Source organism: Indicator indicator, chromosome 1 (assembly GCF_027791375.1).
Source record: "Indicator indicator isolate 239-I01 chromosome 1, UM_Iind_1.1, whole genome shotgun sequence".
Taxonomy (NCBI): domain Eukaryota; kingdom Metazoa; phylum Chordata; class Aves; order Piciformes; family Indicatoridae; genus Indicator; species Indicator indicator.
This window is the reverse complement of record NC_072010.1, coordinates 111,458,631-111,470,938: the sequence shown is the minus strand read 5'-3', so window position 1 is coordinate 111,470,938 and position 12,308 is coordinate 111,458,631. Positions and strand designations below refer to the sequence as shown.

Genomic DNA, 12,308 nt, shown 5'->3' with positions numbered 1-12,308 from the left:
GTTACAGTAACAGAAAAGAGTAAACTTCTATGCTCTAAAGACTTCAGGAGCTAATGCTGATTGTAGTAAGCACTTGGAAATTTGTAGAGAAAGGCCCCGACCCTGAAGACAGCTTGGAGGTCAGGGAGGTCATTGCTAGTTTCTGTGAAGGAGGATATTACATAAAATACACTGTCTGAGATCAAGGCTATTCTATAACAGTTCATTAAGATCTTTTTAATGAAAAGTAAATCCTTGTCAGAAGCTTTTGTCTTGCAATGACCTAATGTCATTCATATCTAAATGATATTTTAATCTTTAAGCCCTTATGGAAACATTTGCTGGAAGTACATCTTACCCATGACCAGAAAGAAAAAGGACACTGTTTTATCCCTTTAGAGAGGGAACAAAGAGAGAGAAAGGATCATTCCAATTTCCTAAAAAGAAAATGTGTGTAAATTTGAAAGAGATGTTTGTAACTGAATGATAAATTCCCTGGTCCTGTCTCCTTTAAAGCATGGGATAAGTCCCAAAATAATGATTGTCTGATATTCGACTATCACCTAAATTAATGTGAGCTCTCCTTATGCAAATCCAATAATAATTAAAAGAATGACTGCAAAAGGAAGTATTTCAGAAGATGTACAGGCTTTACCATGAGTGACTTTATTAAATCCCTCAAACAGATTCACACACACAAATGTCAAAGATTAAAATAAATCTGAAACATTTACATCTACATTTCAGATTATGTTGTCCTTTTGACAAGGTACATTTCAAACATGTCTAGTTAGCAGAGACCAGGACTGAGAGGAATTCATCTAGATTCTTCATCAAATAATTGAATATAGACTGCCTCTCATGGTGTGATGTTAAAAGCTCTCAAGAACCCTCTGAGCTGAACTAATTTTTTGTGCAGCCTAATGTAATGGCTACAGAAAGCAACAAGATAAAGCAGACATGGTCATTCAGGCACTACCATGTTTGTAAAACTTTCAAACCTCTGTCTCAGCTTATTTATAATAATTCTTCAGAGTGAAGATGTCCAAATTAGACTGGAAAGCTAACCTCATTTACATGCCTTCAAGCTCAAGACATACTTTCCTTAGAATTTACAAAAGGTTTTCCAGCCCTCTGCTCTCTGATTTGCTTTTCTACAATTAATAAGTGCTACACCTCATAGAATATCTCCAGCCTGCAACAAAGAAAGAGATTAGTAAAATAAGTCCCTGAAGTAGTCTGCTTAAATACTTCCATCATTTTCCGTTGCTAAAGATTTTAAATGATACAATTATTTAACTTATTTGTATACATGAAGAGTATTGTAGTTGAATACATTCTACAGTATTTAAAACATCTAACACTGTATGACTCTGGTCTGTGGCTAACAGTCTGCTTCAAGAGTAAAATCGATTAAAGAAGAAAGATATATCCAGTCCTTCTCTGCACAAAAGGATAGCAACTGACTGAAATTATGCAACAAGTCCATCTTTATTATCATACGTTGGTATTTTGCCTTCTTTTTGAAACCATGATGGTAATTCAGAGTATGGTGCTCTGTTCTGGTTACACTGGCTATCGATTGGTTTATGTCATGTTTCTTCTTTACAAAAAGAAAAGAAAAAAATCCAAACAAACATTTATCCTATAAATAGAAGAACATAATTCCTTTATTTTTTTTTTCTTCCAAACTGTTATGGTTTGAGGCTGGATGCCTTTAAGAACCATAGAGTTCCTTCAGGTCCTCCAGAGGGACTAGACAGACCCCAGGAAATTTTAACTTGTAATCACACTGCATTATTCTGCAATGTCTGTATAAACTGGCTGCAGAGTCAGTTTCTTCCCTTTTGTAACAGTGTGAGCTGAAATCTGCGCCCCCCCCCCCAAAATAACCAGGCTAGCTCAGTCTGGAAAGCAAATGAAAGCTGTATTTACAAGCAAATCTACAATCTATGATGAAATGCAATGAAGATGTACAAATATACACAATTCATAACATTTACAAATATATACAAGAAAAAGAAAAGCACAACCAAGCTCCCTTTGCTTCCTCCCAAAGGGGTCTCTCTCCCAGGGGCCTCCTCCCCCCAGACCCCCCTGGCAGAAAGCAGAGAAGTTATAAAGCAGAAAGGTTGTTAACTTAGCTTGCCAAGGTCAGTGTGTTATCTTCAGCCAGAAGAGAAGAAGAAGCAGCAGCCAGACAGCTCAGCAAGCAAGCCGAGAGCTCAGACTCCGACTGCCCCAACTTTATTTTGAGTAGTGGTTCTTAAACATTTCTATCTATCCAATGGAACTGTTTAGAACAATCATTATTTTGCTTTCTTACACCCAATAGTGACTTATTTATATTTTTTCTCTTTCTCTGCTTGAACTTTGAGAAGAAAAAATTAAAAAGACAGTTTCAAACCATCACATCTTTTTTTCCTTCCCTCTCTGCCCTGGGGCACACATGCGGGAGGCTATCTTTGTGCACAGGAGATTTGAGACCTGGCTTGGTCTTGGTTAATCTGCCAAGTCTGGCCTAGTGTGAGGGGCCAGGGTGATATGGAGGGGCATTCGAGGTCTGGGCTTCTGCCCTGGTTTGGAAGAAGGTGGTGGAAAACGTTGGCCTAAGGAGTTTTTTTGGAGAACTGTGGCTGAAGTGTATTATGGATTTTGTGTATTTTATATGCTTTGCACTGTAGTATGTAGTTATGAATAGCATTTCATAGAATCATAGAATCATAGAATCAGTCAGGGTTGGAAGGGACCACAAGGATCATCTAGTTCCAACCCCCCTGCCATGGGCAGGGACACCTCACACTCCATTCTATCCAATCCTGCATGGGGTGTTTTCTTTAACTCCTTCGAGAAGGGTTAAAGAGCTCTGTCTTTGTCCTTAAACCCAAGACACAAACTCAAGGCATTTAAGCAAAGGACAGCCTTGCTCTGTAGAGGAAGAGTCTTCTCCATCAGCATAATTAGGAAGATTGAGAAACAATGAGGCATTTCAATTTCCAGTTACCACAAAAAAATCCTGGGAAGACCTGCACTACAGGAAAAACCAGTCTTGACTGTCCTCTGAGATGAACCACTTCTTCATATAGACTAATGACCATAGAAAGCAACAAGATGGGCAGTCTTGGTGACACAGGCACTACTACAACTGTATATCTCTCAGGCCTCTGGCTCAACTTATTTGTAATGATTCCTCTGACTGAAGATGATTCAGTGTGTTATTCACTTGCCTCCAAAACCAGCTGCATGTCTACTGCATCTGTTCTGAGAGTGTAGAAATGATTTAGAAACTCCTGTCTGTCCTGACGTATCTGCTATGTATATGCTTATTCCTGACCTGGGAGTTAGGAGTAGATAGTAAGGAGTAGACTTATCTGTTTTCTTACATTTTTAGTGCTGTTTTGCAGCTCTCTGGGGGCTTTCAGCACATGAATGTTTAAAGGTCTATAATCTTTAAATACCTGAACTGTTTAACACAGCACTTTAGGTAGAGGGCAAGTTCCTACTCTCATTCTGATTCACCAATGCAGATGAGATCCTGACAGTTTGTTTCTCTCTTGGCATGGAGGAAGCAAGCAACCATCCTCAGGACTCTTTGGATTTCCTGTGAAGCTCTGGTGTGGGGAAAAGACAGAGTTAAGGAGTTGACAATGACACAACCACATCCAGACTGATTTTGTCCAAATTTGATGAGCTGACTAACATTTTGAAAAAGGGACAAGATTGTGCAAAGTCTTGATTAACTGGTATCATCCTGTGATTACAGGATGTAATTTTCAGAGGATTCTTGATAATAACTAACTAAATCTAAAACAAACACAGAACATTATTGGAAGAAGGTACTGATGTTTTTTCTTTACAGGAAAAGTATGAATTTAAAATAAGACAGATGGGAAAGCAATCTGTCTGGAGAGATATTAATTATTATGTTTTGTTGTTTTTGTTAAAATTGGCAGCATCTCTAAACAAACAAGCACAAATAGTCTTGTAGCAGAACATAACTTTTTTGTTTGTTTCTTTCTTTCATGGTCTTTTATTACTACCAAGGTCAACATGTTAGAGTATTTTCATGAGGCTAAAAATTTGCAGTGTGGAACAAAAAAAACCCACCATAGCAGTATAAGACTCTGGATGTTGGAAGACCCAAAAATTCACCATGTCTCCAGCTATCTGAGGAAGGATCTGTGTGTTAGTCATCCAGTCCTACTGCCACACAGAAATGTCTGTGCACATAACTGGGGAATGGTGACAATATTTCAGCTCCAAAACATAAAATATCATCTTTTCTGCTGCATCTTGTTACTGTGTTTTAGTGGTGATTCAATCAGAGCATCTATAGAAACTGACTGCAGTTGTCCTCTGGGCTGTGATACTTCAATATTCAGTTAATTGAAAGAAAACTAGAGTGTAATATCTCCTTTATGAGGAAAGGCTGAGGGAGCTGACTCTCTTTAGCTTGGAGGAGATGGAGGTATGACCTCATTAATGTTTATAAATATGTAAAGGGAGAGGGTCAGGAGGAGGGAGCCAAGCTCTTCTCATTGATGTCCAATGACAGCACAAGGGGTAATGGGTGCGAGTTGGATCATAGGAGGTTCCATGTAAGCATAAGGAAAAACTTTTTCACCATGAGGGTGATGGAACACTGGAACAGGCTGCCCAGAATGGTTGTGGAGTTTCCTTCTCTGGAGACATTAAAAAGTGCCCTGGATGCAGTCCTGTGTGATCTGGTATAGGTGATCCTGCTCTGGCAGGGGGGCTGGACTAGACGATCTTTCGGGGTCCCTTCTGACTCCTAAAATGAGAAAGAATTACTGTGAAGTGATTTTCTCTGAATATATGGAGAGTATTTTGGTATTTGCTACACGAAACGTTTTTCCAGAATGTATTGTATATGTCATGGCCTACTTAACATGCTCATCATTTACTTCACAATGATATTTCGATTTAAGTATAGTACATTGTGTAAACTGGGTGATACTTGATTGTACAGGAAAAGCTCCCATCAGCCCTAGTCACATCACTGTTGAGCCATTCACTGCGTACATTCTTTGCTCCAAAAAGTTTACAAAATAACTGCTAAATGCAGATGATTTAGGTTTTGGAGCAGTGTAGTCTTTCTGAAACAATCTGTTCCTCAACCACATAACCCCCTACTCACTCATTCACAGATTTGCCAGCACTTGGGTCCCATTATCTCAAATAGAAATGACATAGTGTTTTACACCACATGAAGTCCCCACAGGCTCCTTGTCATCCCTGTTGTTCAGTGGGCTGATGTCACTTTAATAGAACAACAGTTCAGTTTGGGAGGACATTTCCCACTCATGATGGGAAATGATGGGGTGGGGTATGGGGCATGCCAGAGTTTTGGCTTTGGCTCTGGCTCTGGCTTCTGATTCTGCCATGGACTCTGTGCAGCCACGTTTAAACCACTTCAGGACAGTTCCAAAACCTATGCTGTGGTTACCTGATAAGGCAAAACTTGTCACTGCTTGATAGGCACTTCCTATGTGCTGACATGTAGGCTCTTCACCATCTATGCTTGTAGCTACCACATCACTCTAAACCAAAACCAACAGAACTTAAAATCTAGGTAAAGATGTCCTGCAGCTGGAAATATTGTGATTCTCCTCTGTAAAAGATGGGTTATGGCTTTTGTCTGGTTAGTGTATTTAGTCTGTTAGCTGTGTGGAAGGGAATTTCTTTACTTACTGTCTTGGGTATACAAGCATTATCTATTAAATGGAATTGCAGTCCCCTTAACACAGTAAAGTTACAGTTTCCAAGTTCATAGTTAACAACAATCCCACTCAGAAACTTCAGGGACAGTCATGTTTGCAAGTGATAGGATAGCCTCTGCTCTTGCTAGGAAGAATAACTGTCCTTCCTTTTTGATTCTTCACACCTACTCTCATCTTTGGTATTGGTATGAAGCAATCTGGTAGGTGTCAACTTTAAAGGAACTCAAAGGGTTTTCAAACATATGCTCTGAAGTGAATCCACCGAAGTCATCATCCTCAAGTATTCAGGGCTCATTTGTCAAAATTGTCACACCAAAAAACCTTTCATACAACTACCCCTGAATATCATTAATCTCAACTACTCTACTCTAGAAATGAATAGCTTTGAGCTGCTTACAGAACAGTCTGTGACTTACCTAAGAAATTCCCCTTCTCTCTTTACTCACCATTTCTCTCTCTCATTTCAAGGCAGACACGTGCTCTTTCTTATAGCAGTTGACTAACACCCTTCCTAAGAACAAGCCTCTCCCACATTACTCTTTTCCATTTCAGTGCTGCTTAGTAAAAGCCCAGGACTAGAACAGACCTCTTGTGAGCAAAGTGACTATGAAGCATCATAATTTTCAGTGGGGTAGATAAAACCTTGTAATGGTGAATGCTGAAAGCTGAATTTCTTTTTATTACATCTGTTATACGACATTTGGATCTGGATAATGCAAAAGTCATACTTTAACTCATTTTATTCCATAATCCTTGAGGATCTCTTTTATTAAGAGGATTAATTGTAAGAGCTGGTAAGTTCATGTGAGGTTCAGAGCACGTTATGATTTCCTCTGTAACTAGAGGCAGTATCATTATCACTTAAATCTATCAACTGCCTCTGCAATTCTAATAAAGTGGAAGCTTTCTCTTCCAAAGGCAAAGAAAACCAAAGGAAAATTACAGTAAACTTCTTCTTGAGCATTATAATTTTTATTAGCATATAGTGGTATTGTTATTTACTGTGCTGAAAGATTTTGTTGTAGAGAAGTAATCTGTAGCATTCTGAGCATGTGTCCAGAGTAGGTTTAGTTAAGTCTATGTTTTATAAATTTTTCAGATACCTAATTTTGTCAAGAAGCTAAAGTTTGCCGTTATTCACTCTAGGTTGTTAATGTTTAACTGAAGTAAAATGTTATAGTGAGATGGTGGCTAAAGGAAATTATGACATCAAGTCTCTCTCCAGCACCAGACTTTTCATTTCAAATTGGTCATTTTGGTAGATTAGCACAGAAGCAGAATGAATTCACGAATCTCAGTTCTAACACATAAAGCATTCATTTTAGAAAATGCATAGGTACAAAAAGACCATGTCTCTGCCATTGTGCAATGGTAAATGAGCAAACATAATTTGGGAAGTTGAACATGAATGCTTCCTGAATTCCAGATCACATGCTTGCCAATAAATAGTTTCTATTGTTTCATTCATCATTAAAATAAAACAAAACAAAACAAAACAAACAACAACAAAACAAAGCAAAAAAGAACACAAAGAAAAACAATGACATGATGGTTGTGTAAGTTAATAACTTTTTGCTTTATAACTGTGGTTAAATAGAAATGTGCATTAAATCAATAATTGATGTACAGTTTTGCCTAGCAGCTTCTGAGAATAAACAAACATAACATCAAGAATTAAAAAATAAATATACTTATTTTATATATCCATATAAAAAAAAATTAGAGATAGAGACATAAAAAATACAGAGACTGTTTGAAAACAGCCATTTCCAGTAGGGTTCTTTTTTTCTGTGTGCTCAGATGCACTTGGAAGTCTTTTGAATGAAGACAGCTGACATTTATCATTGCACTTATATCCAAGAGTAGTGTTCTCATTGGTTGTTGTTTATGATCAATTTACAATACTTTCATATTAAGCAATGATTCAATCTTCAGTGCCGTATGTAAAGTGTCTGAATATCTTACACAAAGTCTGGCTTGAATCTGGTATGTTTTGGAGCTAAACAACAGAACAGTTCACTTTTGGTCACAATACTGTGCTAAAATACTGGCTTTTCACTCAGAATTTTTGTCAACTCCTTGTCTCTTAATATTTAAAAAAAATTGTTAGGAGTTGTAGCAGTTTCTCCTTACATCATTTAAAACAGATTTGTTATCAACGTGCTTTCTTCTCACATTATCTTGTGGACATACATTCAAAATGAGGATTCTTACTTTGTGAGGAGTGGGAACAAGAAGTTGAAATTTGAGTTGGAAACTCTAAAGAGATTAATTATAAGTGGAGGTCTAGAAAACAGATTGAGTAAAACTTGTATTTCACAGGCTTTTGGAATAAGAGTGTAAATGTCAGCACATTATGATACATTAATGAACATAACAGTTTTAAAAGTTAAAATACACCTTTGCATTTTTGCATTGCCAGTGCCTTGAAAAATGTAAAGTTTTCTAATCAGAAACACAACTATCCAGCACCTGTCACTAGACTCAGAAAGAAAAAATACACCATAGGCAGATAGGCAATTAAATATTTGGATAAACTTGAATTGAATAAGAAAAAAAAACACAACACAACAAAATGAAATATAATTTTTAAAAAGTAATCAATTTGTCTGAGAAAGATTGACATTTTGTGTGCAGCACAACACAGTATCTGCAAAAGTAGCTGCATCCCATTGAGGCCATACCATAAAGCTGAATATTGACCCAATCAATACATTATATAGGCTGTGCATTATGATTTCTTGATCTACATACATCTTGCTGATACAAATCTGGAAATGTAACTGAATTCTGGTAGAGCCAAAAGAAAAGTAACATGAAATGTGCCTATTTTACTTTAGTAAGTCTGGTAGCAGCTGAACTAATTGATCCTGTGGTTGAACTGTTGATTGGCTTTGGCTGAAACTAGGATTGTTAAAGTAATTGATTCAAGATGATGAAGTGGAAATTGATCTAAGTACCACATGATGGTGGTGTGAATTGATAGCAAGCTTCTGGTGTGTTTGCTCTTAGAAGCTGAGTCAGCTTCATTTTCCAGCTATAATTTTCCATCAATATATTTATATGGAAACCGATATTGTAACTGAAATATTTAATTCCAGATTTCAGTTTGTGGTTGACTCACTAAAAATAGAAAATTGCACAGTTAATTAGATTGGTTTGGGTATTTTTGCCATGTCAGGTACATGGTAGCCTTCAGAGATGGCTGAAGACTTACCTGCAACATATTCTATCTATCACCTTTTCGATGTTTAGTAAAAAAGGGTCTAAGTAGCTGCTTGTAAGGTTTTCTTCTCAGCTACATGTTGAAACCAACGTATTAGGTTAATTCCCCTTTTTATTTCATAAACAGAAGAAAGTCTTCAAGCGTTTACAACTTAGAAACAGGAATTATAATTATCTGATAAAACACAGGATTGAAGAATGTGAGATGTTATTTTGAATCTCAGATGAACACTGCATTGCCCTACTGATGCAAACCAAACTCCCTGAAGAGCAGCAGTTCCTCATGGTTCTGTTGTCAGAGGTAGCCTGCATGAATGAGGTCCAAAACAAACAAAGGATATTACAAACACAAGTCACTGAAAACCACATTTTTTAATTAAGCTGCAAGCTCTACTTAAGATTGTACAAACAAAAAAACTACATTCTCTTCCTAAGAGTGCCCTCAGTTCCTTTAATATTAAAGCAAGGACAGAGTGCAAAAAAGCAATTTCTTTTTATAAATTACATGATTAGGTTCCATTCAACTCTTATTATATTCTATAATATTTAACACAAATGTCAATAGAAGCTTTAAAATTGCTATAAACCTTGTGTATAAAAGCATAAAGTCTGTATTAAACAGTAGTGTGGTTTCTGACTGTTCAGAAAGTTCTGTTTCACTTCTGTTTGTTAATTGCATTTGAGGACTGTGCAACTGCCACCTATTCTATTTGCCTGATCATGGTGCCTAATAGGCACTTCCGTCTTGATTTACCTGACAGGCTTCTAAAAGTAGTGGTGTGCAGCTATGATTTCAGAGCAATGATACATTTCACTGTCTTTGCATGCAGCAGGCAGTGGTGCATTAGGGCTTGAATCACATCAAAAACTTTAAAGATTCATCATAGACTTAAGAAGGCCTGGGATTGACCATAGCTTCCTAGCTTATGGGTCCCTTTGTTTCATAAGGAACCCTTTTGTTAATGATCAGGAAAGAAATATCACCTGTCTGCCTAGACACGCTGCATAAGGAAGCACTATAACTATCTTGAAGTCAGAAATAAAATTATGCTTACTGGACTCCAAATAAATAAATACAATAAATAAATAAAAGTCAGAAATTAAATGAAGAATTCAACTAGTATTTGAAGCAGGTGCCTCACAATCAGGGTATGAAAAACTCTTTCAGCATTTTACATTCAACTCTTCTGAGAAACTCTCCCTGATTATGTTTATAGTTCAAGCCCTATTTGCATCAGTATTTGATGGTCTAAGGCTAGACAGCCTTCCCTGCTACCTGCAAATTTAAGCACACACTTAGGCCGCTTTTCCTTCCATGTTTTCTAACATGGGCATAGAAGCACCAATGCCTATTTTCAAAGGTGAGATAGCATTTGAACAGATAAATCTTTTTTACAAGAATGGAGATGTAGGCTCCTGGTACCATTTCCAAAAATAACATTCGTTTCCTTTATTCAAGATCACATCACGTTAGCAGAGAGGCTGAGCATCTGATGTGTAATCAATAAATGTGAGCATTTCACACAGGCAAATTGCCCTCTGAGGAGGAATTGATCACTAAAGATCATATTTCAAAAAATGTTCCATCTTTATGAATAAGTAATGGGAGTCATGTCAGAGTAATAAAAAGAGAGACTGGAGAAGAGATGAAATGCATTCATATGTGTCTCCACCTGCTATCTTAACTATATCAGCATAAAACCCCACAAGTGTTTAAATGTTTACAGCGGAAATTTTCCTATGATCATATGTTTCACCATCAAGATGGAAAGTCTCTTAGCAAGTTTGTTGCATTTGTGATTTTCCAGTCTTATTTTATTTAAGCATGCTTCAAAATCTTGCGATACTGACACAAAATTATAGAGGCACCAGATTTGCCTGAAATGCACAGCGGTAACACCCCAGCATCTGAGTTCAAATCTCGCAGATTCAGAGCTAGAGTTTAGATTTACCAGGAAGGGAAGTTACCATTCTGATAAGTCTGCTGATTTTTAACACAGCTTTCCTTATGTCATCTGTCTGCAACAAATTAAATGAAGCAAATAAGAATGCACAGTAGAAAAGCTTGTAATTTAAGAGTTATGTGGCTGACACACATGAAAAAATTATGCCATCATTTATCATCAGCTTTTCGTGTCTCTTTGAAGAATTTAATCTAATGTGGGGGCTTCCAAAAATAGTGTGATGGTTTGAAACTGTCTTTTTAATTTTTCTTTGCAAATTTCAAGCAGAAAAAGTGAAAGAGTGTAAATAAGTCACTATTGGGTGTAAGAAAGCAAAGTAATGATTTTTCTAAACACTTCCATTGGATAGATAGAAATGTTTAAGAACCACTGCTCAAAACAAAGTGGGGCAGTCTGCAGCTGGGGCAACTTGCTGGGCTGTCTGGCTGCTGCTGCTTCTTCTCTTTTGGCTGAAGCTAAGTTAACAACTGTTCTGCTTTAACTAACTGCTTTCTGCCAGGGGGTCTGGGGGGGAGGAGGCCCCTGGGAGATCCCCTTTGGGGGGAAGCAAAGGGAGCTTGGTTGTGCTTTTCTGTTGATTGTATATATTTGTAAATCTTGTAAATTTTGTATATTTGTACATCTTCATTGCATTTCATCATAGATTGTAGATCTGCTTGTAAATACAGCTTTCATTCGCTTCCAGACTGAGCTAGCCTGGTTATTGTTGGTGTGGGGGAATTTCAGCTCACACTGACACAAATAGAAAACAAAAATCATCTGCAGTTTGAAATCCATCAAACACATTCCTTTGTAGATAAGCTAGATTTCAAACTGTCTCTCTTTCTGGAGAAAGTTGGTTCTGGACATAGATTCTGCTGCACTGAAGAAGCATTCCCCAGCACAGGGAATCATTGTGGCTATATAGACTGATGTACAAAGTCCATCACTTTCAGTTACTCCTGACATTAATATTTAAACCAAGGAAAATGTGATTTCACTTTATTGCGATAGAGCAATAAAATGCTGCCAGGACAAAACCCGGTCATATGCAACTCATATACTGTATTTCAAATCTGTGTGTATGACTTGCATGTACACTATATAATTTTTTTAGATCTCTGTGACTGGGTGAATTTTTCCTGAAGACTGTTTTTAGAGCAATCATAATCATGCTGTCAACATGATGTGAACACAGGCAGTGGCAATGCTCTTATTAGGAGAGATGCTTCTCATTTGCTTAATTCTGAACTTGTATCTGCTTCCTTGGGGACACAGAGTAGGGATTAGTGAAACCACTCAGCACATTCCAGGACATTAGTAGTCCAATACTGGTGGGCAGCATTTAACCACAACCTGTCCAAGAAATAAAGCAAGAAAGACAAAAGCCCTTCTTTCCTTCACATCTTCCTAGAAAAAT

The 12,308-nt window shown here is 37.3% G+C and overlaps 1 protein-coding gene across 1 annotated transcript in view; it reads left to right on the top strand.

The window, feature by feature from the left end:
* GRIK1 (glutamate ionotropic receptor kainate type subunit 1) overlaps positions 1-12,308 on the top strand; it is a 169,519-nt gene that overhangs the window by 120,629 nt on the left and 36,582 nt on the right. The window lies entirely within an intron of this gene.